We start from the raw sequence: 27,079 nt of genomic DNA on the forward strand, positions 1-27,079 counted from the left end.
CCTGTAGGGCATATTTCCTTCAAGGGAGGCATGTCCCTTGTCATGCCAGTTATCTGAAACTTGTTTCTCTTCTGCTTGCTACTTGCACTTTGTCCTTGGATGCTACTTTAAATATTAGGCTTTTGTTTCACTGTTATGTAGTGAACTATTATATCTGCCTCTACATTAATGTTTATTAATGAATGCACAACAAACAAGAGATTGCAGAGTGCTTTGTTGGAATGTAAGAGGCCTAAATTCTGAGGACAGACAACTAATTGTTAGAGCTAAAATTGAAGAAAGTGAGTGCTCTGTTATTTGCTTGCAAGAAACTAAATGTGAATCTTTTGATCAGCGAGCAATTAGAAAATTTTGCCCCAGAAGGTTTGATAACTTTGTCTACTCACCCTCTTTTGGGGCCTCTGGTGGTATCCTTATGTTGTGATGCTCCAATGTTTTCTCTGGCATTCTTGTGGATACGCAGCCATATGGAATTATAGTTTCATTCACTTTTGTGCATAATGCAAGTCAATGGACTTTGGTTAATGTTTATGGGCCTTGTCAAGGGCCTCCTCGAGTTGATTTTGTTCAGTGGCTATATAATTTGGACATTCCAGTGGATGATAATTGGCTTCTTGTGGGAGATTTTAATTTCATAAAATCTCTTGACAACAGAAATTTGCCTAGAGGAGACATCAAAGATATTTTCCTATTTTAATGAGATAATTGGCCACCTTGGCCTTCTTGAGCTGCCTTTAAAATGAAGATCTTATACCTGGTCCAACATGCAAGAAAATCCCTTGCTTGAACAACTTGATTGGTTTTTTACTTCCTCCACTTGGATTAATGATTATCCCAACACAATGGTCCACCCTCTTGCAAGAACTGCCTCTGAATGTACCTTGTGTAGTCTCCATTGCTACATCCATACCTAAGGCCAGAATATTTAGGTTTGAAAATTATTGGGTGGATTTGCCTGGTTTCTTTGAATGTGTGGAACACTCATGGAATGCTCCAACAAAGAAATCTAATGCTACAGCTAAGCTAACTGAGAAGTTCAAAAGGCTAAGATATGTTCTTAAGCAATGGTATATTAGTTTGTCCAAACTTAAGAAGGCCATTCAAGGTTGCAATGAGGTGGTTTTATTCTTTGATAATTTGGAGGAATTGAGGCCTTTAACAAGACCTGAGTTCAATTTCAGGAAAACTGTAAAGCTCCATATTCAAGAACTTCTTCATTTGCAGTTCATATATTGGAAGCAAAGATGCACTATCAGATGGATCAAAGTTGGGGAGGAAAACTCAAAGTTTTTCCAAGCAATGGCCACTGAAAGATTCAGGAAGAACACTATTTCTTCACTGCAAGATGACAATGGAAATATTGTTTCTGATTATCAACAAATGGCTGGTATGTTATGGGGCACTTTCAAAGAAAGAATGGGTGTTTCTACATGGATTGATATGAGGTTTGATCTAGCCTCGATTGAGACTGTGGATGGACTGGACAATTTGTCTGCTCCTTTTTCTGAGGATGAAATAAATGATGTTCACAAATTTTTACCCACTGATCGGGCGCCTGGCCCTGATGGCTTCACTGGTTTGTTTGTCAAGAGATGCTGGAATATTATCAAGAAGGATTTTTTTGCAACTTTTCCAGGACTTTTATGATGGAAAGATTACAATTAGCAACATTAATGGGTCTCTGATTACTTCAATTCTAAATAAACAGTCACCTGAGGGTTCCAATGACTTCAGGCCCATTTCTTTGACAAATACCTGCTTGAAATTTCTGACTAAGCTCCTAGCAAATAGATTGCAAAAGGTTATCTTAAGGTGCATTCACAAGGATCAATATGGGCTTCTAAAGTCCAGGTCTATTCAGGACTGCATTGCTTGGACATTGGAGTACATTCATTAGTGCCATAAATCCAAAAAACCCATTTTGATTCTCAAGTTATATTTTGCAAAGGCTTTTGATACTATGGAACATGACCTTATCCTCAAGTTTCTGCATCATAAAAGTTTTGACGGCAAATGGATTGGCTGGATTAGAGAGCTTTTGTCATCTGACACTTCTTCTGTCATTCTGAATGGAGTGCCTGGAAAGCAATTTATCTATAAAAGGGGTGTGAGGCAGGGTGATCCTCTTTCACCTCTTTGTTTGTTCTTGCAGCTGAACTGCTACAAACTTTGGTGAATAACATGCTGAGAAATGGAGAGATTACTTTGCCCATTCAAACCCATGATCAGGATTTTCCTATTGTTCAGTATGCTGATGATACTCTTCTCATTGTGCCTGCTGTGGACTCACAACTTCTGGCTCTTAACGACATGCTGCAAGATTTTCATGCCTCCACTGGTCTCAGAGTTAACTTTCATAAGTCATGTATTTTACCTATATATGTGGATGAGGCAGAAACTGCAAGATTAGCTGTTGTTTGTGGTTGTCAGGTTGGGAACCTACCTTTTACCTATCTTGGGCTCCCTGTGGGTACAACTAAACCTAGAACCTAGGAATTAATCCCAGTAGTGGATAGGGTTGAAAGAAGACTTTCTGCTAGCTCTTGCCTTCTCAATCAAGGGGCTAGATTACGATTGCTTCAATCAGTTTTGTCTTCCTTGCCCATATATTTTCTTTGCAGTTTATGTGTACCAGCTGGTATTATCAAGAAAATTTAAAGAATTATGAGACAGTGCTTATGGAGAGGCAACTCTGACACTCCCAGACAATCCTTGGCAGCATGGCCTCTACTTTGTAGGCCTAAAGATAAAGGTGACATAGGGATTATTAAACTGAACATCCAGAACAGAGCCCTCCTTACCAAACATCTGTCTAAGTTTTATAACAAAGCAGATATTCCTTGGGTGTCCCTCATTTGGAACACCTATTATGATGGATTTGTGCCCCATGGAACAGTGCTATGTGGCTCCTTTTACTGGAGGGATATCTTCAAACTTAATGAAGCTTTCAGGCTACACTGTGAGGTTACTATAAACATGGGGGACTCTGTTCTTTTCAGGTTTGATGCTTGGATTTTCTTAGGATCATTTGTTCCTCTCAGGGAGAGGTTTCCCAGGCTCTTCTCTTTTGCCATTGATAAGGTCTCTGTAAGAGATTGTCGGTGTCAAAACCGGCGGATCTCGGGTAGGGGGTCCCAAACTGTGCGTCTAGGATCGATGGTAATAGGAGACGGGGCAGACAATGTTTACCCAGGTTCGGGCCCTCTCTATGGAGGTAATACCCTACTTCCTGCTTGATTGATCTTGATGAATACGAGTATTACAAGAGTTGATCTACCACGAGATCGTAATGACTAAACCCTAAAAGTCTAGCCTGACTATGATTATGAGGATCTATCTACGGACCTAGCCTTCTGGTTTATATAGACATAGGAGGGATCTAGGGTTACACAAGGTCGGTTACAGAGAAAGGAATCTTCATAGTTGGTCGCCAAGCTTGCCTTCCACGCCAAGAAGAGTCCTATCCGGACATGGGTAGATTATTCGGTCTTTGTATCTTTATGGCCCATTAGTCTGCCCATATCCAATAGATAGAACACCCGAGGACCCCTTAGTACAGGACTCCCTCAGTAGCCCCTGAACTAGGCTTCAATGACAATATGTCCGGCGCGCAGATTGTCTTCGGCATTGCAAGGCGGGTTCCACTTTCCGAATACTCCAAGACAGTCTTCGGATAAAATGAAGGTGTCCGGATCTGCAAGACAAGTACCACACACGACTGCAGGGAATATAATATTTCACGAGTCCCATCTGCTGACAACTTTTTGCAAGATGACATCACGTCTGTTCGGTCATTATATCGAACCGTTTTTGTCCATCATTCCGCGTTTCGAGATGCGGTTTTCATCAGCACGTCTTGTGAAAGCAGAGATCATGTCCCCTTATTGCGGGATTCTCATCAATACGGGCGTGGGTAACCCAACCGTGCTGTTTACACAACCCTTGGGAATAGGCGAGTTTTAGGGCGAGTGGGGAGGCGTTCAATATTCACTGCCTTTATAAGGGGATAAGGATTCCCCTTCTTCTCCCACGCCTTCTCTCTTCCTCTGCCCTCCCACTCTTGAGCTCTAGCGCCCAAGTTCTCATCTTTCCCTACTCGAGAAAGCAGTCAACCATGCCCGAATCCGGAGGTCAAGGAAAGTGGATGGCCTCCTCCGTCAAGGAGAAGGACATTACTGAGCTTCGGGCGGCCGGGTACCTGGCGAAGGAAATCGCCCACCGCCTTCTTCTAGCCAAGGGGAAAGTCGTCCCCACGCCGAAGCCCAACGAGAGGGTGGTATTCATCCCTCATTTCCTCCGCGGGCTAGGGTTTCCACTCCACCCTTTCATCCGCGGGCTGATATTCGATTACGGGCTAGACTTCCATGATCTAGCCCCGAACTCTTTCCTCAACATCTCGGCGTTCATCGTCGTGTGTGAGGCCTTCCTCTGCATCCAACCCCACTTCGGGCTGTGGCTCAAGGTCTTCAACATGAAGCCGAAGGTGGTGGATGGCCAGCACGCGGAATGCGGAGGCGCCATGGTGAGCAAGCTGACCAATGTCTCCTGGCCGAAAGGCACTTTCATGGAGACTGTCAAGGAATGGCAGAAACTGTGGTTCTATATCACATAACCCCGCGGCGCCAGCTAGGCCGCAACTGCCGAATTCAACTCCGGCACTCCAATGCGACTCACCTCCTGGGTTGAGAAGAGCCCGAATTGGTCTTCGTCATACGAGCTGATAGCGCTGCAGACACGCGTTCAAAGCATGGTGGATAAAGATATCAAGCTCGTCGATGTAATCCAGGTGATGCTAGTTCGCCGGATTGTCCCGTGCCAAAGCCGAAGTCGCCCTTTATGGGAGTTCAATCCGAAGAAGCACCAAACCCTGAAGAGGCTCTTCGAAACTACTCACGAAGATGTCTGGAAGTTGCTCTTCAAAGACAATGAGACACCGCCTACCATAGATTCGGACCGCGGGCACGACATTACCCACCTCGCCAACGAGGTAAGCCTTTAACACATCCTCTACTTGCTTGTTACAAGGAGGATATCTGAACCTTTATCATCATTGCTTCTTCAGGAATGGATGGTGTCGGTGTCAAAACCGGCGGATCTCGAGTAGGGGGTCCCGAACTGTGCGTCTAAGGTGGATGGTAACAGGAGGGAGGTGACACGATGTTTACCCAGGTTCGGGCCGTCTTGATGGAGGTAATACCCTACGTCCTACTTGATTGTTCTTGATGATATGAGTATTACAAGAGTTGATCTACCACAAGATCATAGAGGCTAAACCCTAGAAGCTAGCCTATGGTATGATTGTCTGTTTTCCTACGGACTAAACCCTCCGGTTTATATAGACACCGGAGGGGGCTAGGGTTACACAGAGTCGGTTACAAGGGAGGAGATCTCCATATCCGTATTGCCTAGCTTGCCTTCCACGACAAGGAGAGTCCCATCCGGACACGGGATGAAGTCTTCAATCTTGTATCTTTATAGTCCAACAGTCCGACCAAAGGATATAGTCCGGCTGTCCGGAGACCCCCTAATCCAGGACTCCCTCAGTAGCCCCTGAACTAGGCTTCAATGACGATGAGTCCGGCGCGCAGTATTGTCTTCGGCATTGCAAGGCGGGTTCCTCCTCCGAATACTCTATGGAAGATTTTGAACACAAGGATAGTGTCCGGCTCTGCAAAACAAGTTCCCCATACCACCGTAGAGAGAATAATATTTCCACAAATCTAATCTGCTGACATGTTTTGACAGCACGACATCACGACATGGCCCGGTCATTATTCGAACCGTTTTTCTCAACCAGCACCGCACATATCGCGAGGCGGTTTTCTTGACACGTCTTGTCAAAGCAGAGATCGTGTCCCCCTTATTATAGGATTCTCATCAGTACGGACGTGGGTAACCCAACCACCCCATCAATTACAATGCTTGGGGAATAAGTGATTTTACCAGGCAAGTGGGGAGGCGCATCGCCTCTGCCACCCTTATAAAGGGATTAGGATTCACTCTTTTCACCCACGCCTTCTTCCTCCTTGCTTACCCACTCTCACACACTCGAGCTCCAGCACCCAAGTTTGCGTCTTTCTTCTCAAACCACTCCAAGCATGTCCGGAGCGGGAGGCAAGTGGATGGTCTTCACCGTCACGGAGGAGAACATCACAAAGTTACGGGAAGCCGGATATCTGGCCGCGGATATCGCTCACCGGCTGCCAGATGCAGGGAAGATCATCCCTACGCCCGAACCCCATGAGAGGGTAGTTTTTCTTACCCACTTCGTCCGTGGACTAGGATTTCCCCTCCACCCGTTTGTCCGCGGGCTCATGTTCTACTACGGACTGGATTTTCATGATCTGGCCCACAATTTCATCCTCAACATCTCGGCGTTTATCGTCATGTGCGAGGCCTTCCTCCGCATCAAGCCCCATTTCAGCCTGTGGCTGAAGACCTTCAATGTCAAACCGAAGGTGGTGGTCAGCCAGCAGACAGAGTGCAGAGGCGCCATGGTGGGCAAGATGCCTAATGTCACCTGGCTCGAAGGCTCCTATGTGGATACCATAAAGGGGTGGCAATCAGGGTGGTTCTACATCACCGAGCCGCGCGACACCAACTGGGCAGCGGCTCCTAAATTTTGATCCGGAATCCCAACGCGGCTCACTTCCTGGAAAGAGAAGGGCCTGTCCTGGGGTTCTTCGGTAGAGCTGATCGGACTCCAGACCTGCATCAGGAACATGATGAGCAAGAAAATCAGGCTCGTCGACGTGGTCCAGATCATGCTCTTCCACCGGATTCTCCCGTGTCAACGACGGGCATCACTACAAAAAAAGACACATCCGTGACATTTTGAGCCAAACGAATTTTTTTTCTGTCATACATATGACACTTCTATGACCATAATTGTGACAAAACCCGGTATCATCATAGATGTGGTGGGCTCCTACTTCTATGACAAAAAATCATGACATGAAATGGGCTTTTCGTCCTGGGCGGGCCGGAGACGCAGCTGCATGACATTCTTTGGGCCGTCCAGGACGGAAAAAACCGTGGTAGAAGCGAGGGCGAGGAAAATTTCGAGGAGTTCCCGGTTACGGTGGGAGGTCGGAGACCGAGCGATGCGCGTTTCTCTCGTACATGTACGCGCGTGTGTGTGAGGCGTTGGCTCTAAATGAACCCGAGTGAGGCGTTGGGCTCTAACTGAACCCGAGCGATTGCACTGCAGGCTACGCGTTACTCAACCCGAGCGATCGATCGATGGCTATTAACTGAACCCGATCGAGCAATTCCTTCGCTGCTACTGCTAACTGAAGCCGATCGATGCTGCCTCTAGATGAACAATGAGCGTTGCGGGGGGGGGGGTGTGGATGAACAGTTCCCGGTGGGGGTGGATGAACAGGACCCCATGGTGTTGCCTCTGGATGAACAGGACCCCGATCGATCGAGCCGGTTGGGGCTGGATGAACAGGACCCCATGGAGGGCTGGATGAACAGGACCACCCCGTGGAGGGCAGGATGAACAGTAGACGATGGAGGGCAGGATGAACAATAGCCCGTGGAGGGGTGGTTGAACAGGAGCCCGTGGAGAGGGCTGGTTGAACAGTAGCCGGTGGAGTAGCGCACAGTGAAGGCTGGATGAATAGGAGCCCGTGGATGAACAGTTGCAGGTGGAGGCTGGAGGTGGTCGACGGTGGATGAACAGTAGTTCGTGGAGGCTGGAGGGGGTCAACGGTGGAGATGAACAATATCTCATGGATTCCCGTTTTGCGGTACACCACACCCCTCCCGATGAACAGGACCCCCGTTTCGACCGTAGAGCTCCAACACAAGTCCGTTTCGTCCGTTTTGCGGTACACCACACCCCTCCCGATGAACAGGACCCCCGTTTCGACCGTAGGAGGTCCGTTTCCTCCATTTTGCGGTATGCCAGACCCCTCCCGATCAACAGGACCCCGTTCCGAACGTAGGAGGTCCGTTTCCTCCGTTGTGCGGTACGTCAGGCCTCGTTTCCATTGCCTGTTCCGTCCAGGCCCTCCCGATGAACACGACCACACATTCCGTTCCGACCCAGCCAGTTAGCTCCCACGCGTTCCGTTGCCTCCCCATGAACACGACGCATTCCGTTGCCTCCCCATGAACACGACGCATTTCATTGCCTCCCCATGAACACTATGACGACGTTGTTTCTCCGTTCCAACCCAACCATGTACACGACCCCTGGCCGTACGTATGCGCGAGTAGGCGTTCGAGACCACCCCTATATGTACACATATGTGGCCATATTTTCTTTCTTGCACCCTGGCCGCTGTACGTATGTGTACATGCTACGTGTGCGCCTCTACTATGACACTTGCGCGCCTCTACATCGACCAGTATGTACGTACATGTTCGTGACCAGAATGACAACGCTACGTATGCTTCGACCAGGTGGGTCCCGACTGTCAGGCACTTCCTTGCCTGCGAAGATGTAGCTAGTGGGTCCCAGTAGTCAGGGGGCGAATCATTTGTTTTGCCCGGACACACTTCATTGCGTGCGAAGATGTAGCTGGTGAGGCCCAGCAGTCAGGGGGAAACATTTTTTTCATGAAATACAGTGGCCCGTCCGGTGGGTCCCAGCTGTCAGGTGGAGGAATCATTATTTTCCGCATAATAAGGAGGCACTTCCTTGTTGCGGCCGTGGACCCAGCTGTCAGCCTCTCCACGTACAGTCCACGTCCGATGGAAGTCGTTCCTTGACCACATTGACAACGCCGTGCCGAGTGCACCAGTGCGGTGGACGACGGCGAGGCCTAGGAAGGGGACGACACGGAGGCAGGGAAGACTCGGCAGTTGTTTCCCACGTGGAGGGGAGTAAGACTGTACAAGGGTTTACTGGTTCATCTGCCGTCGCCGGAGAATAACAACAGGTGTGGGTGAGTAGAGGGATGGCTAGGCCAGCTATGGGAGTACGGTCGGGCGGTGAGGCCTGCGCGGCAGCACAGCAGGCCGCGAGGAGGAGGGAGCAGGCAGTCCCGCCGCCGCTTGTTTGAGCGGCTGGAGCAGGAAGAGCAGAGATTGAAGAAGCATGACGGCCGTTGGATGGACATCCAACAGTCAGTGCTTGTGCATCAACCTTTTTTTAGGAAAGTCTCAAATCTATGGAAAACAGCATACATCCCATCTACCATTATTTCTAATAATTTACAGCCCATTTGCTAATTCTTAAGGGTTTTTTGGAGCCCATATTCTTTTTGTTAGCATTACAGCCCATATTGTGGCAACGGTTAAAAAATTATACGAAATTTTGCATATTTCGGTGCGGCCCGAACTGTTTTTAATCCCGAAATTTTGACTCACATTCAAACTGATTTTAAAAATAAATGTATATCAATATAAAATCCAACAAATTCTCCATGCATAAAAATTAATGTAATTTAAAATCTTGAAATGAAAAAAAGATATTTGAAACTAATTGCCGGTTTGATGTGTTTTAAAAATGTACAACCCATTTCTCATTACTGATGGGCCATTTTCTCGGCCAGCCGAATGAAAGCTCTCCTCGTCTTGAAAGATTTACAGCCCAACAGGCCTGACAAAGTGACTTACTTGGCAAATCACAAAAAACTAGGCTGTGGCCATTGACCCAGCTGTCAGCCTCTCCACGTACAACACTCTTCCCATGGAAGTCGTTCCTTGACCACGTTGACCATGCCGCGCGGAGAGCACCATGACGGTGGACGACGGCGAGGCCTAGGAAGGGGACGACGCGACAGTGGAAGCCCCCGCGAAGAGGCCTACGAGGGTTCACTGGTTCGGCAGCGGTGTGAGGTTGCCGTCGCCGCAGGGCCTGGACAGCGGTGGGAATAGTAGTGGGCGGTGAGGCCTCTGCGGCAGCACAGCCGGCCACGAGAGGCAGGAGCATGCGACACGACCGGCGCTGCTTTGGGCGGCTGGAGCAAGAAGACCAGAGGTTGAAGAAGCACTACAGCTGTTGGATGGACATCGTACGGTCACTGGAGCTAGAATCGTTCATATTGACTAAGTTGAGAAAGCCCTTCGTCCCCGTCAACTTAGTAGGCCCACAAGTCAGCCTCCCAGCAAGGTGGGTCCCAGCTAGCCAGGGGAGTATTAATTTTTTGTGCGTAATAAGGAGGCACTTCCGGTGGGTCCGAGTTGACAGCGGGGGGAACGTTTTTTTTGCGAAATACGGTGGCCCATCCGGTGGGTCCCAACAGTCAGGGGGAAACAATTTTTTCGCAAAATACTGGTGGCCCGTCCGGTGGGTCCCTGCTGTCAGGTGGAGGAATCATTATTTTCCGTGTAATAAGGAGGCACTTTCTTGCTGCCGCCGTGGACCCAGCTGTCAGCCTCTCCACGTACAGTCCATGTCCGATGGAAGTCGTTCCTTCCACGTTGACCACGCCGCGCCGAGAGCACCAGGGCGGTGGACGACAGCGAGGCCTCGGAAGGGGACGACGCGAAGCCGGTGAAGACGCGGCAGTGGATGCCCACGCGGAGAGGAGTATGGGGGTTCACTCGTTCGGCTGCGGTGTGAGGCTGCCGTCGCCGCAGGGCCTGGCCAGCGATGGGAATAGTAGGGGGCGGTGAGGCCTCCACGGCAGCACAGCCGGCCACGGGAGGCAGGAGCAGGCGGCACGACCGGTGCTGCTTTGGGCAGCTGGAGCAAGAAGACCAGAGGTTGAAGAAGCACTACGTCCGTTGGATGGACATCGTACGGTCACTGCAGCTAGAATTGTTTATATTGACTAAGTTGACAAAGCCCTTGGTACGTCAACTTAGTAGGCCCACAGGTCAGCTTCCAAAACGGTGCGCCCCAGATGTCAGGGGGAGGAATCATTTTTTGGGCGGGTGAAGCTAGAATATCCAAGATTGAAGAAGAAGCACGGCATCCGTTGGATGGACATCCAACGGCCACTGCTGCTAGAACCGTGTGTTGACTATAAGTTGACAAAGCCTTGCATACACGTCAACTCTATTTTTTTAGGGGACGCGTCAACTTAGTAAGGCCAAAAGTGTGTGGCAGAGAACTCATAGCCCATTTGAGATTTGTAAGAATGTGTAGCCCATTTTTGAATTCTAATGGAATTTACTACAGCCCATTTATAGTTTTGTTAAAAGTACAGCCCATTTCAACCAACCGTTCAAAACAGAATTCAATAAAATTTCCCACATTTTGATGGGATCCGAAATATTTTTATCCCGAAATTTCTAGTCAGATTAAATAAAATTTGAATATAAATTTATATTACATAAAAATCCAACGCAACATTGCGCTCGCAACAATTAATGAAATTAAAATTTTCAATATACAAAAATAATATTTTATAAAGTGATCACATGTTTGGTGCATTTTTTATAGTTACTGCCAAGTTTTTATAATTACATCCCATTTATTATTTCTTAAAGACCATTTTCTTGTTAAGCCTAATGCATCCCTCCTAGGAAAGATTTGCAGCCCAGCGGGGCGGAGAATAACAACTTGACCTTGGCTGGGTATTCCTAAAAAAAAGTATAGCTGGGCTAGCCATTTTCAGCTTGAAAAAAATTAATATCTGGGCTGGATATCTGGCCTGGGCTAGACGGGCCACAGCCCGCCCAGTTAATACCTGCAGCGATGTTTTCGTTGTTGTTTAGAGGAGAAAAATTAATATCTGGGCTAAACATCGAAAAACTCTACAGTGCTCACACCTCAAAAAACACAAATACTTCTCAAGCTACTTGGTCCCAGCTGTCGGCCGCTTCTTGTGCAATTCTCTCGTTTATTGACTAGTACTACATAGGTTGGCAATGGTGTGGGACCGTGATGTCAGGAAACCATGCGGGAGAAAAATAAATAACTCCAGCGAGCGCTTCCATCTCTGCCTCGTTGTCTCCCGTGGAAACCCCTTTCCTCCCTTTTTTTGCTCGGGCAAGGACCAATGCATGCAGCACGTCCATGCGGTTATTAGGCAAGAAATAAAAGCGCTTTGCATGCTATGAATTATGATGGCTGCATGGGTAGCTAATAAGGCATCCTCTTAACTGATGTGATTAAATGTTGTGTTTAGAAGAGAGAGAAATATTCTTTTTTTCCACCAATCTGCTTGCACCTAGGTCGTGATGCACCTTCTAATACGACTTATTCACCTAGACGAAGGCAATATAGTTTTATACATATATATACATAATAAGGAGGCACTTGCGTACCTGAGGCTATGGACCTGGTGGGTCCCCATAGTCATCCTCTCCAAGTAAAGTCATCTCCTCGTCCGCGCGCGCTTTCCGCCTGAAACAGTCAGCGCCGCCCGCCCCGCTTCCCGGTGCCGGCGATTGCTCCGCCTTCAAATGACACAAGTGTCGTCCGTCCGCCCATCTGCCGCCCACATTAATGATCCACGGTTGCCGACGCGGCTACTCCGGCGCCACATGTCCGTCCCTCCGCCCGCCCACCATTGCTATATAAACTACTGCGCCGGCCATTGCCACAGTCATCTTCATCCGTTCCCTTTCTCCTGTCCACACCACTACTGCCCACCATGGCTTCCTCGCGCTCCAGCGCTCTTTGGGACGGGCGGACAACGAACCACAAGGAGATGGCAGCCATTGCTGCCGACCTGCTGGCCGGCAGGCAGCCGGAGGACGACGACGTCCCAATGGAGAACATGGTAGTCGACGATCCGGCGCCAACCCCCTCCTCCGCGCCATCCTCGCCGGTCCATTGCACCATGACCATCGGCGAGGCCCGTGCCCAATATATGGACAGTGTGAGGCAGATGTGTCAGGAGCAGTTCCGGGAGGCGCAGGCCGATGCCGCCTACAACCACCATCTCCTCTAGGAGCACCTGCAGGCGGAGGAGCAGATCGCCGCGGAGCGGGCGGAGCAGGAGGCGCTGCTCGACTTGTACCGCTCCGCCCGCAAGGGCCGCCTCGAGCGCTGGCTGGACCACATGCGGGTGGGGGAGGCTGCGGCCGCCTACAAAGAGGCTAGCAAAGAGGGCGATGAAGCGGGCGAGGCACTGTTTGGCGAGACCGAGGACGAGGCAGAGGACAATGCCGGCTCCGACGAGTCCCCGCTCCGCTGGCGTCGATGAGGCCCTGCTCCGCCGAGGCCCCGCGGCGCCAACGAGGCAGAGGACACCGCCAGCTCCGCCGAGGCCCCGCCCCGCCAACAACGAGGCAGAGGACATCGCCGGCTCAGCCGAGGCCCCACCCTGCCGGCAACGCGGGGGATGATTTCCACCGCTCCGCTGAGGCGCCGCCCGCCGACAACGAGACAGAGGACATCGCCGGCTCTGCCGAGGCCCTGCCCCACTGCCAACAAGGCCGCGCCGCCCGCCGACAACGAGACAGAGGACATTGCCGGCTCCTCCGAGGCCCTGCCTCGCTGCCAATGAGGCCGCGCCACACAGAAAACAAGGAAGAGTAGAACACCGTGGGTCGCCGCCGCTCGGGTCCAAGTAAGGCCACCGCTGCTACCCTCCTGTTGAAGCCAAGCTAGGCGGATTGACCATTGATGGCCGGTTAGCTTCTTGGCAGCGACGTGGAGTCGGGGAGTTCTGCTGGAGAATAACGCTGCTTCTACTTAACCGCTGGTGCAGTTGGCTGACTGACACGTGGGCCCAACAGGCCACATGTCAGTTACGCAACTGCACCTGCAGTTAAGTCACTGAATCTTCTGTTCGGCTCAGTGGGACACAGGTGGGTAGCTTCAGTTAATTAATTATACCTCCAGCGCACCTCTTTTTAGTTGAAGAATGTATGAAATGTATTTTAATCTGGCATGTTTATATGAAATCCGACCGTGTATGAATGAATTTATTTTGATTAGTTCGAATTCCTGTATCACTGGCATTGGATGAACATGCAAAACAATATGTACTAGCATTATTCCTAGGGTGATCACCTCGTTTGCAGCAATTTCACATGTACTCCCTCCGGTCCTTTCTAGTCTGCATACAAGTTTTGTCTGCAGTCAAAGTATCTCTACTTTGACCAATCTTATACAAAAAAGTATGCACTTTCACAATGTGCGAAGTAAAAAGGAACAGAAGGAGTACAAAGAGTTTGAGCAGGTTTTTAGCGTTTCTGTACATTACAATCAAACACATAGGCCTGGCAATTCATAGAGAACATTCAAAACAATCGATGATTATGCATCTCAGCGACTCACATGTCAGAGGCAATATTTACTTCACAACTAAAGAATGAAGAAAAAATTGATCGACACTGCTGACAGCAAGGGCGTCCCATTCGAAAATATCAAACGCATGTCTTGCTAAAATCAATGAGCAAAATTTGACAAGGTTGTCCCATTCCAAAATATCAAATGCCTACGATTGTGGAATGGGAAGGGTTTGCCATCAGTTCGGACATTGACATGGCACCTCGTGCTACATAAACCAGCTATTCTTTTTGTGTCGTTCCACCAAAATCAACCAAATTCGTGCGTAGCTTGTATGATTTCGCCCTTATATGTTGCAACGCCTTGAACTTATCGACACCTCCTTTCTTGTGGTGGAAATGAATGATTCGATGTATTCATGAACATTTTGTGCAGTTCCCATTGAAATCAAGCTGAGCACCCCTGTTTGCACAAATACAAAAAAGTGATTAGTATAGAGCAAACTGTACTATGAAATGACAGTTTCAACAGGCACATGCATGGTCCATGTAGAGCACACTTTTAGAAAAATGGAACTCACGAGAAAGAATCCTAGAACAACATTGTACTCGCGCATCACAGCAAAAAAATGGAGATTTTGTCAGTCCTTCTAAGCTGAAATTAGTTTGGTCTTGTGGGGAGTAATGTAACCATCCTTCAACTGCTCCTTCTGATGATAATATAGACATGGCTTCTTTATCCTGGCATAATCGGAACTAGTCACTTCACGCACTCCATATTCTTCTTCAGAGGAATATGATCCTGTTGTGCAAAGACAAGAGGACTACTAAATGCTAGCATCACTGTTTGCTCGAAAAAAGGAAATGAAATATTTAAAACAGCACAGATGAAGCACTTCTCAAGGACAATACCACTTTTTCATGACAGTATCTAAACAGTAGCACAACACCAATAGAGATGACAAAGCTCAATCATATGGATGAAATCAGTGGGCGAGTACCAACCTTTGTCAGGAGGATTATTGTGTAGAGCATACAGATGAAGCAGTTCTCTAGAACCCTCTGTTGCAATCTACGGTGGTGGCCATGCTTACTATATACTCCTCGATTAGTTTAATGTTTCCAACATCTTCTTGTGCAGTTCCACTAAAATATATGGTATCTTCAAAGAAGATCCCTGTTTGCACAAGTAGAGATAATTACATATTACATTAAGAGTGGCATCAAATCAGTGGCAAAACAATTGCTCGTTCCAGCCATAGCAATAAATTAAGATGCAAAACTATATCATTACTTGTGTCATCACAGTTCTAGTGCTTCATTACAGCACCGGGAGTTGATTTTTGTTTTCTTCCCCTTCATCACTTGGTTCAATAACAAACAAGCTTCGCCTTCAATGTAAGATTTGGCATGTCAATTAGGGAGCAAAAGTATAGTACTAAACTTAATTTTCTGATGAAAGTGGCAAAATACAGGCCAACAGTTGTGAAATATCCTTATCTTACTTCAATGGGATATTACGGTCACATATATACATATAGGAAGTCTTGTCTCCATTTGTGCAGTTCACTAAAATCAAACAACATTATCGTACAAGTAGCACAACATATGAATGCACACTGCAGAATCATGTGAAAGAAGGCTAGTACTAACCTCTCATGATGCAGAATTCAAACAACTCACAAGAAGAAGTCCTGAACCAAATTCGCCATAATGGATAGGAAGTAAGATCTCCTCTTGTGCAGTTCGACTAAGATCAAGCAATCAAGCAACATTGTTTTGTGTGAAATTTTGGTTGAACTGCACAAAACACTCTTAAAACAAAAGTGTTTTGTGCAGTGCAACAAAAGGTCACAATGGCAACGAGGTGAAGCAGATAACCCTGTTTACACAGAGGTGCAAAGGAAACAATTAGTGGTCAATAACGGTGGATGACACAGAAGCCAACAAAAAGAAGCATCTACCTTATCTAAATGGGAAAGAAAGAAAGACAGTAGCATTTCTCAAACGGTGGCATTGATTAATATTAACATAGAGATTATATTAACAATAAAATTCTTTAAACATGTAATTTTCTTTTAACTATGGCATTGCATCAATTTTTTCCAGCAGCATTATTAGAGGGTGTTTGTTTATAGGGACATTTTGGTGTAGGGACTAAAAAAACTCCGTGCCAGTCCCATCTAAACCAAAGAGCAGGGACTTTTAGGGACTAAAAGTTGGCATTTGGGACTAAAGAAAGAAGACCCCGAGGGAGTCTTTTTGGGACTTTTTCCAACAGTTGCCCCTGCCAGGCATCGCACCTTGTCTCTATTAGTTCATTACTAGGGGTAACATGGTCTTTTAGCATGTCATTTAATAACCTCTAGTCCATGTTTAGTCCCTAGAATCCAGCAGGTAGGGACTAGGGAGTTTTTAACCAAACAGGGCCTTAGATTAACAACAGCTAATGAGTTGCACGGGACAATGGACGCACCAGCACCATGTGCATCTACCGATGTACTGTGGTCATGCACAGTCTGTTGCAAAAAAGAACAAGCAACCAAGGAGCATATTTGTGTTGGTCCCAGTTTTGTTATCTTTAGACGCCTTTCCCATTGTGAGTGCAGCAAATCTAGTCCTGCTCAAACTCTACAGCCTTGTCCCTTCCTTTCCTTTTTGAACTAGTACTTCCACCCCTTCCTTTCCTCTTTGAACCACGTCCTAGATTTATGCGATAAAACTTTCCCCACTACTTTCCCCCATTCCTTTCCTCTTTGAACCACGTCCTAGATTAATGCTATACAACTTTCCCCCTTCATTTCCTCTTTGAACCATGTCCTAGATTCATGCTATATACAACTTTTCCCACTACTTTCCCCCACTCCTTTCCTCTTTGAACCATGTCCTAGATTCATGGTCTACATGCAGCTAGAGCAATGCATGTGGAGTAAGTAAATTATACCATAAGGTTCTTGGGGCATGGTTCAGTGGGCGACGGGACGACGGCGAAGAAGAAGGGGTCGGAGGCCCTCCCACGCCACCGCTGGGTGGAAAGTGAACGGCTGCGCCGGTAGTCCCTCGCCGACGGCGACAGCATTAAGCCTCCTTACCTTCCCGGCGGAAGGATCCTGCCGGCTCTTTGAGCAGCAGTGAGGAGAGAGAGAGGCCAACGAAGTCTTGTTTAGATCTGGAGAGGGCGAGAGAGTGTGAAGAGAGCAACTACAAGCGTTGAGGCTCCAGCGGGAGAGGGCGAGAGAGTGAGCGAACAGGCTAACCAGCTACACAACCCTCCCGTTATGTTCAACGAGAGGGAAATAACCTTTTATACATTCCCGCATTCGTGTGACAAGCATGCGGTGTTTTTTTTGTGTGTGGGAGAGTCATTGGGATTTCAATCATAATCGTGTCATGTGGCTTTGGTGGTAAGACTATCCACAGTGGTGCAGAAATAATGCAACTTTAGTCACCTTACCTCTCTCCACGTAGTACGTTGGGTCCCACCAGTCAGAGGGTGAAACAAACAAATTAATAAGAAAAATTAAAAGCGCCAGCGGTGTATCTTACCTCACACATCTCGCTACTGCTTGGGAACACTGTCCAATTGATCCCTCTGTTCGCTCACGTACTATGTTAAGTGAATCCTTATTATAACATGCACACAAATTTTGGGCACTTGTATTCGACTTAAGTCAGTGTGCCACCGTATCTCGTATACTTACTACTCCCTCCATCTAGGTGTAATAAGTCACATTAGAAGGTGCAACGGGACCAAGGTGCGTGTGTGTGTGTGTTTAACACCATGTGTGTGTTAGAGAGAGCGACAGATCGACCTACTCCTACAGAGAGATGTTGTGTAGTGTACGATTTTAGCCGCGAGAGTCAGTGCATCCTCTCGTTTCCGGGCGTGTCCGGTAGGGACATGCGGAAAGCTGCCACGCCCGCTCCTGACCAGCCTGGCCCACCCAAAGCCCCTCCATCACCCACACACGCTTCCCGCCTGGAACGGTCAGCGCTGCTCCAAAGAATCGGTGCCGCATTCATGCCCGGGCAGAGCGGACATGACCTCTCACTGGTGCAAGAGTGATGGTTGCTTCGTCCGTCCAACTTACTGCTGGGTCTATGTGATTTGACGGCTCATTAGTCTTTATTACTGAGGTGGTAGGACTGCTGGATGTCCCACGCTTTTGGCGAAAGGAGGTATACTACTAGTACTAGATTACAATTTTCTCCATTCTTACAGCGGAGGCGTGCAAGGGCAGTGAAAACACGCAGGCTCAGTGATTATATGGCCCACCTCACACTATCACCGTGCGACACCTAACTCTTTACATAGTACTCCCTCCGTTCCTAAATATTACTAGATGAGTCCCCGCACGTTGGCGCGGAACAGCGGTATATCTCTCTGTGCAAAATTATCGATTTCATAGAACAAAAATACTCTATAACCGCATGACAAATGTGGTAGCCAAACTAAATAAACTCCCATCATCATTTAGATCATCCCACGTAAGTAAAAAAGATCAGCCAACTTCTACTGCATAATGGGATTATATTTTTCTTTTTGACATGTTAATGGGACTTAAAAGCTCACTTACATGCATGCTACCGGTGCATGCTTGCATGCAGACATGTTGATGTGATTTAAAACCCACTCACATGCATGTGGCACGGTATTTCTGCATGCTTGCATGTGGCTTAGTGCGGAGCCTCTCAACGTCTAGATCAGACGGCTATTATGGACTGATTTACTTCATCTAACGGCTACATCAATTTTGATGACGTGGCTCAAGGAGAGGATAGAGAATTCCTAGTAGTGGGGGCTAGCTATTACTAGTAGATATAAGTCTTTGTAGAGATTCCACTACATACAGAACAAAATGAATGAATCTACACTTAAAATGCATCTATATACATCCGCATGTGGTTCATGGTGAAATCTCTACAAAGACATATATTTAGGAACGGAGGAAGTACTAGTATAGTACGTACTGTAATTTATCAGCGAGATAAATTTGTACAATGCTATGAAGCTTCCAGCTTCTGTTACATGTATCTTGTGTGCAAGGTTGCCCGTTGCAACATTTCATCAAATACAAAGGAGACTAACATGCATGCTATTGCATCTCAATGATTGACACATCATAGCAAATATGTACTCCATCCGTTCCAAAATAAGTTTCTCAACTTTGTGCAAACTTTAGTACAAAGTTGTACTACTACTAAAGTTGACACTTATTTTGCAACAGAGGCAGCTAAAGAAAAAAAATCCATGCAGTCCCTAGCCCTTGAACCGTGGACCCTGACCAGGCTTCAATTTGCTGGCAATGTTTGAGCTTCCTAATAAATGAAGTTTGCAACCTTTTGACCATCGGATCATTTTGTGCAGTTTCACCAAAATTGAGATGAGCATCCCTGTGGCAAAGAAATTGAACAAGCGTGATTAGAATAAGATTACTGGGACTAGTTGATGGGACATAAACTCATCACAAATACAGTACGTAGAAGCCAGTAGAGGTATGTGCAGGGCAAAGAAGTAGAGAAATATCCACAGGGAGTGATGTGGGCAGCTGGAGCAGTGGTGCAAGCAATCTGTAAAGGGAGTTGTACCTGAGGGACGTAGCTCAGCCTTGAGGAGGGCGGTGGGAGGCGGCAACTGCCCACGTCGCAGCAGTGACCAACGGATGAAGGCAACCTCACCGGCTTTGTGAGAGAGAACGGTAGGGACCCCTGATCGGGACGTGCCGACAGTGGCTTTTCACCGTCGGCGACGGCCACCGCATCTACACTAAGCATCCACCCCTTCCCCAAGAGGACGTGATCCGCCAGGATGTTAGAGATGTGGCCACAGTCGTTTTGTGCGAGAGAGTGTGAAGAGAGCAACCCCAGCAAGCAACCGTGTAGGCTGGCCCGTCCTGACTATGTATATAGTGGAGCGGTTTCCTTTTCTCTCCATATGAACCTATCATATTGCGTATGTGCTACTGAAGAAAAAAAAACTTTATTTATAAATGACGCGGCACCTACTACTCGTTCTCCTATAACCTTGCGCTTGGCATCTCCAAAATATTGACATTGCGATTGGCTCTTCGCCTCTTGGGAAGTCGAGAAATAATGGTAGTGCAGTATATATCGTTCTGGCTATATGAAACCGAATGAATTGCTGCACGTCCACCACGTGGGCGAGAGTCGAGGGGCGAGGGAGAGTGCTACATATGGAGCAAAATGAGTGAATCTACACTCTAAAATACGTTTATATACGTTAGTGTTTGGAGTATGTACTAGTAGTTCATATTGAAATCTACTAAAGGACATATATATTCCAAACAATATGATATAATCTCTATAACCAAGGTAGTAGGGACAAGGAGTAAATGAAGTAGTAAATTTTTCTCCTCGTCTTGCGAGCCACCGCGCGCATGGGCGAGGGAGCGGGCGTAAGCCGCAGTAAGCAAGCTTCACCTCATCCTGCGAGCCACCGCGCCTGTGGGCGGGGGAGACGGCGTACTAAGCAAGCTTCTCCTCGTTCTGCGAGTTGACGGGACACAACAAAAGTACTCCAGTGTATAGAGCCTTGCCTCTAAGGTAGGCCCCACATGGTTTGCCTCTTTTTTTAACATAACACGTCAAGTCGCAATTTGTTTGTTCACCCATGGTAGACGATCCTCCCTCCACCAAGTGGACAACGAGAACACGTACCAAATTACCACGTGGGCTGCCTTTTTCGTACTAAAATGAGCTCCACCATGTACCCGCGCGGGTGTGGTTGGGAAAGAGACGGGAGTATGTGCATCGTGCATGCACCTCTTCTCTTCATGCACGTCCCCAACCTACATGGTTGTTTGTGAGAGATACACACCGCGTTTGTGAGTGTTTTTTGTTTTGGGGTGGGGGTTGATTTCGTGAATTATTAGTGGGAATATGTGTCGATGACATCTCAAACAAAATTTTGCATGCAATGTGTGTGAAATGGAGGCCTATCCATATCATACATAGAGGGTCGGGCAATCCATGAGAAGAGAGGGAGGGGTCATAGCTATCGATAGAGTCGAAGAGAGGATCAAGTGGGTGGGTGCGAGATCGATGAAGAGAGCCATCGAAATTGTGTGTGTGTACAAGTCAAAGATATAGGGCGACTGGCCTACTAGAACGTTAGAGGGCACACGTCAAGTTTGTGTGTGGAAGGGAGACATGACTAGAGCGCTCGATGTATCGGTGTGTGTGGCGGGGAGGGGGTGGTGGGAGGGGTAGGCAGAGGCCTAACTATAGAGGTAGAGCGAGTCGTATATGTGTTGAGAAGGAGAGACCCAGCTATGTCTTGAGGGAGATCGGTCCACATCCATACAGAACTGAAGGACGGGAAATATGATGGGAGAGAGAGAGAGGAGAGAGAGAGAGAGAGGGAGGGAGAGGGGTAGATTGCTGGATGGGTGATGGAGTTGCTTCTCGAAGATGGTGGGAGAGGCCTACTAGACAAACTGAGGGTGGAACTGCAATGTTATCAATAAGAGTGGGGATGTGTTTCTGTGTGTGCCTGTGCCTGATAGATCTGTCGGGATGCATCCATGGATGATGAAGGGGAACCATGTGTGTGGTAAGCAAACCTAACTAGATCGGTAGATCAATTGTTGTTTGTCGGAGGAAGGGAGAGACACCACTAATGAGGTAGATCGATTGACGTGTGGGTGAAAACGAGTTATAAGGACCTAGCTAGCTATATGTATAGCGAGAGATCGGTCGGTGTATGTCCATTTCTTAGAGGCAAATAAGGCCCGGTGAGATGGATAGACAAAGAGAATGGAGCTAGGAGGTGGTGCGAGAGGCCCAACTACTAGCTAGATAGGGGGAGGAGTGTGCGGTTGTGAGAGCGATGAAAAGAGGGGCGAGAGTTTACACGTGTGTCTGACCGTATGAGAGACATGAGGCAACGACACATAAAGGAGGAGATTGAAGGTGTGTTTGTATGTTGTAGGCAGGCATCGCTGGAGAGGTTTATCGATCGGTGTGTGTCGGAAAGGAGTTGTGGAGATTCAGGGAGAATGACCTAAAGAAAAAAATGAATGTGCCCGGTGGATAGAATGCCGAGGGAGGGGAAGGGCGAGGAGGGCGTCTGCATGCACGAGAGAAAGTTAGTGGTAGCTACAAAGGTTAGAGGATTGTGTGGGTGTAAGAGACTAACAAAGATCATAATTTGATATGAAAGCGGATTCATATATTTGAATAGGAGATCATAGTGTTTTCAACATTGCATGCATGAATATAGCAGTGATACATGTGCCGTGCACATGTTATACCATAATGTGATAATGCATGGTGTTTGCAACTCACAGCTAAATGCCGAACAATCTAAACCATACTATACATCAAACAATCTCACATTTTATTTGATTTTGTGATAATGTGTGGCATTTGCAGCTTACAATTAAATATCGAACAATCTAAACAATACTATATATCGAACATTCTCACATTTTATTTGAATTTGTGGCAATGTGTGGTGTTTGCAACTCACATCTAAATACTTGTAGGCGTAGGGGGCGGGTCACCATACATAATGTGATAAACACGTTATACGTATGAGACATGGTTTAGATTATGAAGATCTAGCTAGAGCTAGAAATGTAATGAGATTTGAAATCAAAATAAAGTGGATTCAAAAAATCTAGTTCGAGTTCATATAGTACACATAGTTCATATGTAACTCGAGACTAATCATGTGGTGTGCTGTGAAGATAATACACAAACGATGGTTTAACTTGACAATAATGATGATTGTAGATCTTATTAAAATAGAGAAACAAATTCAAATGCTTTAACTTCACAACAATCATTATTGTAGATCTTATTCAAATACAGAAATGAATTAAATTTAGTTCATATTGAAGCGGTAGTATATACGTTTGGAATGCACTAAAACGTTCATTTGAGTAGTAGGTTGCATGCATTATACACGTAGCGAAATATTTTAATTGAACATAACATGAATTCAAAGTTTTGAATGACATTTGTAGGGCGCATTGATTTGGTACAGTACACGTTAGGCTTGTCCGAAAATTTCAACCCGCTCCTTGTTAGCCCGAAATATTTAAGATATATCTTTGTCTTGTTGTGCTGTGACAACTCCCTCCATCACAACCCGCGCCTTGCTATTCTGAAATTACAACGCGCGCGAAAACTCCCACCTCCTATGAAATCCCGACACGCGAAATTCCCGTGGTACACCTGAACCGAAAGAACCGCCTCAAATCGGGGGGGGGGGTACTTTCGTAACTTACCCCACATTTCGGACAAGCGCGTCTCTAAGCCATGGTTCCCCATTGCCATCCCATCCGCCCATCCATTCGTACACCAAGGCCGCGAAAACCCGCGACGAAACCCCACACCCTGCTCCGTCCGCCACCCAGCCGGAGCTTCTTCCCCGACGACGTCGTCCACAGCAACACCTCGACGTCCCTCATCCATCGTACCGGATGAGGATCCGTCGTCGATCTCATCATCCCGCGGGTTCAGCCACCCCGTCCTCCACCTCCAAGGAGCTGCCCCGATGTTCCCCTCGTCTTTCGCGCCACCTCCATTCCCACACCGCTGTCTTCACCTACACCACCGGAAGAGCATCATCATCACCGTTTCCTCGGATGAAGCTGCGGCCTAATTGACGCCACCAAAGAGGTTGTACAATAATTGCCGCATTTTCTTCTTGATTCGATCTCACGGTGCTGCCGGCGCTTGGTCCCGAGCCGACACGGCGCGAATCCATCCACGGCGGCGTTGCCGGGCACTTCCTCCACGGCGTTGCTCCCTCGGCGGCGACATCCACATCAGTAGGACCTGCTGCTGCTTTAGCTCTCGCTCGCGCTACTGCTCTGCTCTTGCTCTCGGTCCCCTGCCTGGTCTGCTCTTGCTATTGCTCTTGCTTGCGCTGCTGCTCTCGCTCTTGCTCTTTCTTGCGATGCTGCTCTTATTTAGCTACACTTCACTCTGATGCCGCCGGGGTGAAGGAAGAACCAGCCACAGCGGGGAGGGGGGCTCGCCGGAGAGGTACCCCACTATCTATCTTAGGTTCAGGATGGGGGCGGTGGTCGCGGCGGTGGCGGGGCGTTGGCGGGGCGGTGTCGTGGGGATCGCCGGAGAAAATGCTCGGCATGGGGGGGTAGAGGGATGGCCGGGCCGGCGGCGGACCGACGGTGGGGAGTGTTTTCGGGGCGGGCGGGGCGGCGCACCGCCGGCCGCGGGCGGCAGGGGGCTGCTATTTGGCCAGCTCAGGAGGTGGAGGTTGAAGATGAACCGCGGGCCCTTGATTTCGTATCCAACGGCTGCAAAATTGACTGACCAGAGATGAAAAAGTCCGTCGACCGACGTGTAGCCTCACCTTGCTAGTGCGTTCAGTTTCAAAGAAAAATTCAGTTTCGACATCAAAATTCAGTTTCGACAGTTAAGTTCAGTTTCGACAATTAAGTTCAGTTTCGACAGTTAAATTCAGTTTCGACAGTTAAGTTCAGAGATGAGCGGCTGATGTATTTTACATCTAGCACTTTGTGGTTATGTATTTTACGTCATGTATTGGAGATGCTATTAGAATTCCACTCAGGTTAACATTGTTCGTTGTCTCTCTTGTCCTGCTTCAGCCTTGGCGTCGTATAACTCACCGGAGCTGCTCCAACGACGAAACCCTCCATCACAGCGGAGCAGTACCTCGGGCTCCATCTCCAGACGCCTAAGATCTTCTTCCCCTCCTCCGACAGCCAAGTCATCTGGAGCATCCTCACCGGCCAACCCAATCACGTTGAGATCGACATGGCTTTGCCAAAGAGGTTGTACACTTGTTGCATCTCCTTTTTACTCTACATGTTATATATATTGTCCACTGAGCACACAGATTTTTTCCTTTAGTGTCTCCTTGAAAGAAAAAACGTAGGAATTTTAATTTTCACTTGTCCTCCTTTTCAAATTCCTATTCATGAAGCACAAGACTAAGAGAGAGTAGCATAATAGCATTATAACCGTACATTTTCTTGTGGTTTGACTTAATCTCACCATGCTTCTTTCCATCCTGTGATCTTCCAATTGTTGTGAATCAAACACCCAGATTGGCAGAAATCCCGTGTTTTTAAATTCTCTGTTTTGCACGTGCATTCCTATCCTATTCCTGTCTATTTCCTATCCCTGCATTGTTGGAATCCTCCAATTCAAACGAGCCATTATAGAATTACTTCTCTTACAGATAGGTGTCAAAGAAAACCTTGTGTGGTTTGTCCCGCTCCTGCTGCGCCGTCGTCCACCCCAGCTCAGCTGCTCCAACGATAGAAGGGTCCAGCACAGCAGGGATCCGGCCTCCAAACTGTCTTTAGCTGCCTCAGATCTTCTTCCCCGCCACTGGCAGCCATGAAAACTGCACTTCCATCATCAACCGAGCAGATGACCTCGAGGACTACACGGGTCTGCAAGAGAGGTCGCACTCTTTCGTGTCTGCTTACGTTATGCATCGCTTAATATTACATGTTACTTTATCGTCCTGTTCACCGATTAGACTCTGAGTCAGCTCCAAACTGATGGTCAAACTTGAGTTTTTAAATGGGTGTGGGGTACATATAGGGGCCGCTATCAATAGTATCTATCTACTATCTGGTTAATCTCCGGTGTCTACTATGAGTTTCAGGTTGGGTGGGAAACAAACAGTAAAGAAGCCATTATCTGTATTTTTTAACTGAAGCCATTATCTGTCTGCTATTATTGGTTTTGGGTCTATCCACAGGTTGCTACCATCACTCTGGATTTCTGCATGCGCTCCTTACATAATCTCACTATGTTTTATCCTATGCATGACAGTTATTGTAAACAATGGAACTGAACATGTAGAGCAAAAGAGACGAGCCTTGTGTGGCAATAAAATTTCATGCAGACGTCGCACCATGGTAGGCGCAAAGGCAGCCCCCCTCCACGCATTTCAGATTGTAATCGAGAGGAAGATATCTGTTCTGAGGGGGATTCAGAAGGAGAAGACAACTCCTATTTACCCCCTAAGGTCTTCGCTCTAACTTGGCATGCTGATGTTGGTTATATCATGCATATGGTGTCTTGCATTGCTTACTTTATACATCAAATATGTCATCTGCTTAGTTTAGACATCCTTTGTGCGAATGCCATCTGTTTAGTTTATTCATCGTTTATGTGAATTATGCAACGCCATCTTGTTTAGCCAGGCATCATATATGTGAATTTTGCAATGCCATCCTGCTTAGCCAGTCATCTTATATGTAAATTATATCAGGCCATCCTTTTTTTCGTTACATATTACATTTGTCAACAATGTTATTACATTCAACTGCTCTTCGTGTGCATCAGTCATTTGACACGGTGATGGCAAATTCTAGAGTGGAAACAAGGTCTTCAAAGCAGACTATGCTAACTGACGAAGCGCATATCTCGCTGTTTACGGATAGCTCCTCAGATGAGGATTCAGAGACAGATGACCAGTCCTATTCCCCCTGTCGTGGTTTTGTCACGGCAGATGTCCTAGAGAAAGGACTTAGTCGTGGAGCCATCGCGACGGGTTAGCTTGAAGGGGTTAAAGCGGACACAGGGACGCAAGAGAGTTTATACTAGTTCGGCCCCTTCGATGAAGGTAAAAGCCTACGTCTAGTTGTGATGCAATTGATGGGGTTTCGATGACTAGGGAGCAAACAAGCTTCGCCTAAGTCTCGAGTTGTTGTCTGTTGTCCTTGAACCGCCGCCGGGTCGTCCCCTTATATACACGGGTGACGCCCGTCGGTTCACAGAGTCCCAATACCGGCTCATAGATGTGTCCTGTTTGGTCTCTATTTATTCCTAACTTACAATACAAGTTACATACCAACGCCGGTTTACGGCTACAGGCCTTGAGCCCTCATCTGCCTTCTTGGGTTTCAACATAGTTAACTACTGAAGAAGTTAACCTGGCCCAGATAAGCCGGTTTACGCCCAGTAGTGCTATCCTCAACATTAGGCCCCAGACTGATTTGAACAGGTTCATGTCAAT

The 27,079-nt window shown here is 47.5% G+C and overlaps 1 pseudogene; it reads left to right on the top strand.

Annotated features, from left to right (window-relative positions):
* The first annotated feature begins 1,299 nt into the window (after positions 1-1,299).
* Positions 1,300-27,079, top strand: part of LOC125547118 — an 88,875-nt pseudogene continuing 63,095 nt past the window's right edge.

The sequence above is a fragment of the Triticum urartu genome, chromosome 3 (genome assembly GCF_003073215.2).
Source record: "Triticum urartu cultivar G1812 chromosome 3, Tu2.1, whole genome shotgun sequence".
Classification (NCBI taxonomy): domain Eukaryota; kingdom Viridiplantae; phylum Streptophyta; class Magnoliopsida; order Poales; family Poaceae; genus Triticum; species Triticum urartu.